This window comes from Theropithecus gelada, chromosome 11 (assembly GCF_003255815.1).
Source record: "Theropithecus gelada isolate Dixy chromosome 11, Tgel_1.0, whole genome shotgun sequence".
NCBI lineage: Eukaryota > Metazoa > Chordata > Mammalia > Primates > Cercopithecidae > Theropithecus > Theropithecus gelada.
Genome location: NC_037679.1, coordinates 54,579,325 through 54,585,324, shown reverse-complemented (window position 1 = coordinate 54,585,324; position 6,000 = coordinate 54,579,325).

The following is a 6,000-nucleotide window of genomic DNA, read 5'->3' as shown; positions in this document are numbered from 1 at the left end:
ACTGGCCGGGCGCGGTGGCTCACGCCTGTAATCCCAGCACTTTGGGAGGCCGAGACGGGCGGATCACGAGGTCAGGAGATCGAGACCATCCTGGCTAACACGGTGAAACCCCGTCACTACTTAAAAAAAAAAAAAAATGGAAGAGGCTTTCAGAGGTCTCGTTCCATTTATAAATCATAATGTTGTCTGTTGTTACAGGAGAAACTGTGGCTCAATATGGTTAAGTGATTTGCCTGAGTTTTACAGAAGTAGTTTTTAATCCAGCATTCAAGTTTAATGACTTGCAAATTTAAGGGCTCTTTGCCTGGCACAGTGGCTCACACTTGTAATCCCAGCTATTCACAAGTCTGAGGCAGGGGGATCACTTGGGCCTAAGAGTTTGAGACCAGCCTGGGCAACATAGTGAGACCCTATCTCTTTTTAGAAAAAGAACATGAAAAAACCAAATTCAAGGTCTCTGTACTGTCTCCTAGAGGTTAGCTGTAAAATGAAATGTATATACATAGGCAGTTTGTCATAACGATGAAGAGCATATGTTGGTATCTCTTAGGATCTAATTAGGATACTGGTTCTGACACTTTGTGTGTGTGACTGAGTGAGAAAACTACTGAGTCTGTTTTCTTACCTTTAAACAATATCTTCTAGTAATATACTTCTAGGAACATGTATGATGACTATTTTATGTGTATACCATGAACATTTTCTCAAAAAGACACATTTGGAGATCTTCTTTTAAATAGGACTACTTTTTAATGACCAGATTCTGAAAATGTTCATTAACTTTTACAGATGTACATTCGGGCAAAATTACCATTTGCCAACTTAATTTTCAATGGCTATAGCACATCTGCTAAAGACCTTCAAAAGCAAATTGTGAAGACAAGGAATGACTACCATATGGGATATTTCCTACCCAATGACTTCAGAATCCAGTAATTACACATATTCTACCTTATCTCATACTTTTAATTAGAAAATTCTAGACAAGGGTCAAGTTTCAAAAATTGCCTTTATGGATATTTATTCCTTGCCTTAAATCTTTTCTGGAAAGAAATGGCTTATTATTTAAAAGTCCAGTTCAAGGGAGGCCACTTTCTCTTTAACTAGCTTTAGTATACAGAGCTATTTTGGAGTTTCCGTGAATGTTCCTAAGAGTGTAGGTAAGCCTAGAAAGGTTCAAACCAATAACATTAATTTGACCTGTCAAAGTATGCTTCATCAGGTGTTCATGACCTTCTTGGTGTCAGTGTCTTTTCTGTCAAGGAGGTTATGTAAGTCAATAAATATAACATGCCCAGAACGTATTCAGTGGCTAACAATCACTGGGAATCACAAAAATGGAACTTTAAAATTTACGCTGCTGTTTTCACTGTGATAAATTATCATATGAGGCACTTAAATGAACAAACAAAACTTGGAGTAATGAATCAATGGCTTTCCCAGACAACTGCCATATTTTGGCATATTAACAAATTCTGAAAAATAATGAAGAAAAACAGAGATGAAGAAAAAGAGATTTTTACCTTTTGGTACTAATCTATATGGCAAAGAGAAGAATAAAAAAGGCACACAAACAAAAAGATATAAGGAAGTACGGATTTTATTAGAGACTTCTTAAGCTTAGAAGGAACAACAATAATACACACATATATAAATCTATAGTTGGGTTATTGTAAAATCCTTTAAAATAATTGACAAAAAATTCCATATGATTAAATACAGAAAATAAAGTACTGTGTTAAAAAAATTATAGATATTTGCACAGTCATGTTTACAGCAGCATTATTCACAATAGCCAAGAGATGGAGGCAACCCAAATGTCCACCAACAGATGAATGGATAAAAAAATGTGGTAAATACATACAATGGAATATTATTCAGCCTTAAAATGGAAAGAAATCCTATCACATTCTACAATATGGATGAACCTTGAGGACATTATGTTAAGTGAAATATGTCAGCTACAAAAAGACAAATACTGTATGATTCCATTTATATGAGGTATCTAAAGTAGTGAAATTCATAGACAAAAGTAGAATGATGGTTGCCAGGGCTGTGGGGAAGGGGAAAATGGGAGTTGTTTAATGGGTATAGAGTCTCAGATTTGCAATATGAAAAAATTCTGGAGATCTGTTTCACAATAGTGTGACTGAACTTAATCTCACTGAACTATACACATAAAAATGGTTAAGATGGTAAAATTTACATGTGTTTTTAAAAATCACAATTTAAAAGATGCAAAAAAAGAGAGTACTTTGCCTATCCCCCAAAAGGCTATAATCTCAAGTCTTCAGGTAGGGTAGGAAATGTACTACCCTAATATATAAAACACAATTGATCAAAAAGTAAAAATGAAAATACCTCTGAAGGAATATTCTTAAATGATATTTTTTAAAAATCACAGTTTAACACTCAAGTAAGTGTCTGGATTGAATACGGACTTCAAAAACTATGTAAACAACTATAACTTTTTAACTCTTCACAAATTCCTATTTTCAGTGTTCATAAAGAACAATGTTTAAAAAAGTGGAAAGGCTCCCAAAATACTGAGAACATATATTGTATATAAATCAAGGACGGGTTCACTCATTTCAAACTATGTCAAGAAGTCTATGGGATGAAGCATGTCTGTTGTGATGGATATAGTACAGAACTAACTCCACAGCTGAGTTCTTCAGAGTGAGCCTCTGCAGGCTCACAGTCCTATTTTAAAGAATAACCTATTGACCCAATTTGCTGGTGTTATAAGCTTGGAGGAACAGCACAATTTCAAGTTCCTTTCACATGTGGAGTTTCTGATTAGTCTGTGGTTATTTCAAACATGGTCTATACCTACTGCAGAAGCAAGCATTATTAAAAACATACATTTTCATTGTGCACCATAACTTTTGGATTTGGGGTCCTTTCATACTTTTTCAGAAATATTGTCTTCTAAATTAAACAGAAAAACATGTATGTGACCATAGCGATGCAACAGTTGATACGAGACCATGTGATGGATCAACTAGGTCAGAATATTTTTAAAATCCAGAGTGGCAAGGCATAAAAATAGAGAAACTTACTAAAAATCTTCTACAAAATACTAATGTAAAATGTGAGGTATTAACCCATTTCTACTGTATCATTCTAGCTTGTTTTCATTAACCATAGCAGAACTTCTAAAAGTGAGCTCTAAAATGTGGCAAATTTGATAATAAATTAAGGAAAAAGTCATTAGTCTCCAGAAACAAGAATTTAAAATCATTTGGCACTGGAGCCAGATGGCAAAGACTAAATGCCCTTCAGAAATTATGAACAATTATTCAGTTACATGAGACTGATATAACAGTGTCAAGTAGAAAAACATTTAAGAAAACAGAAACCATTAAATTTGGGGGAGAGTTTAATTTGGAGGGAGAAGTTGATTTTTGGGGTTTTTTAGGGCTAAGTTGCTTCCGCTAAAAATATAGAACTTATAATAAACAAGAATAACTCTCTTCACTGGCAATTAATAATAACTGTATGGAATTTCTATTGTGAGAAATTACTATAATGCCATAGGCTGGTAAGACTTTGTTACCCAATGTCATCCCTCTAATTTTAGAAGGATTAACCAACCAATTTTTGCTAAAAGGTAGGCACACATACCAAAAAATGTGAATCTTGGTGAATATAGGATGTCTGGTAGGCCTCAGGTAATCTTCAGTCTTCACACTCTTGATGTTCCAGGAATGATGCGCGAGTTTAGGTTGGTTCTAGGATAGGCCCAGGGGCCTGGTTTGATCTGGGATCCCTGGGACCATACCTAGAACAAACCCAAACAAAACCAAACTCCTTGGGAGTGCTTTCAGCTCAGGTCGACTTCTGGGCTTTTCACTCATATGGACCTCCAAGACTGTACCAGAACCATACACCAACCTTTAAGGGATAGGAGTGATATTTCTGGAGCCTTCTGTACGTTGTCAGCTGCTAGTACTGTGCCTGAGTAAGCATTATTTAAGTCATGGTATGAACAGAAGGTAACAGATTGGTGCAATAAAAGTGCAGAAAATACTCTGATTTAGAAATGAAGTTAATTTCCTTAAGAATTTACTTAAGGAAGGGGAAAAGGATATGCTTTGTTTAGGATATTATAAAAGAGTAAACTTATAAAAGACATGCTTTAGGTTTAGAAAAATTCTTCAATAATATTCATTTGTAGGTAGCTAACCTTTAGGAAATGATATAAAACTAAAAAACATAAAGCCTAAAACAGTAAAATTATCCCTTACTTTAAGAAAATCTTAAGATATAAATAGGAGAGGAAATATATATATCCATAACCATATCTCATAGAATATACCCATTTTAAAGGATAATGCAGTCAAAAGAATATGCAGCTTAAATACTGTACTACTGCAATAATACATTGCTAAATGAAGTTCAATACATAGAGATAAAACTAATTTCATTGCTGATAAGCTAAAATACATTAAAATGTATAACATAAAAAAATGCTATATGCACTTTAATTTATCACACATTTCATTTCATTTCTTTTTTTTTTTTTTTTTTTTTTGAGACTGAGTTTCACTCTTGTTGCCCAGGCTGGAGTGCATTGGCATGATCTCGGCTCATTGTAACCTCCGACTCTCAGGTTCAAGCGATTCTCCTCAGCCTCCCGAGTTGCTGGGATTACAGGCATGAACCACCATGCCCAGCTAATTTTGTATTTTCAGTAGAGACGGGGTTTCTCCATGTTGGTCAGGCAGGTCTCGAACTCCCAACCTCAGGTGATCTGCCCGCCTCGGCCTCCCAAACTGCTGGGATTACAGGCATGAGCCACCATGCCCAGCCTGTTTTCATTTATTTATTTTTGAGACAGGGTCTCTTGCTCTGTTGCCCAGGCTGGAGTGTAATGGTGCAATCATGGCTCACTGCAGCTGCGGCCTCCTGGGCTCAAGTGATCCCCCTGCCTCAGCCTACTGAGCAGCAGGGACTACAGGCATGTGCCAGTACATCCAACTAATTTTTAAGTTTTTGTAGAGACGAAGTCTTGCTGTTTCTTGCCTAAGCTGGTCTTGAACTCCTGGCTTCAAGAGATCCTCCTGTCTTAGCCTCCCAAAGTGTTAGGATTGTAGGTGTGAGCCACTAAGCCCCAGCTTATCACACATTTTAGAATATCTATAAAATCAATTCCTCCTTATTCATGCTAAACTTTTACATGTGTGAATCTTTGAATCAATTCATCCTCTTTTTGGATGAATTACAGCAATTACACTGAATAGAATCATTTTTCTCTCACAACTACACTCAGAAATTTTCTTCTTCTATCACTAACCTGGCTTTGGCATCATGACTCTCTCTTCTATAATGGCAGTCTCAACTCAAGAAACTGGTTTGGACCACCTATCTTTTTTTTTTTTTTTTTTTGAGATTAAGTCTGGCTCTGTCACCCAGGCTGGAGTGCAATGGCGCAATCTTGGCTCACTGTAACCTCCATCTCCCGGGTTCAAGTGATTCTCCTGCCTCAGCCTCCTGAGTAGCTGGAATTACAGACAGGTACCACCACACCCAGCTATCTGCATCTTTAGTAGAGACAGGGTTTCACCATGTTGGGCAGGCTGGTCTGTAACTCCTGACCTCGTGATTCGTCCGCCTCAGCCTACCAAAGTGCTGGGATTACAGGCGCAAGCCACCACGCCCAGCCTGGACCACTTATCTTTTATGATTATTATACCACAGATCCCTTCCATTAGCATAGATAACTGAATGCTGACTGAGGCATGGTCATAAAATAAACAGATTGATTTGACAATTACTTTGTAATGAAAGCAAGAGTCAATATATGCTTACTAACACACAATCAGCATGTTGCTAAAAATAAGTTGTTTGATGCTAGGATATCCATTTCTACACAGATGTGACTTCTACTTGCAAATATTATAACATGCAAATTTTGTTTATTTTTCATTCAAGAGAGAAAAGTGATCCTGCTTAATTATTTAATATTAAATTACAATTTAATCATGCCAAGTACAG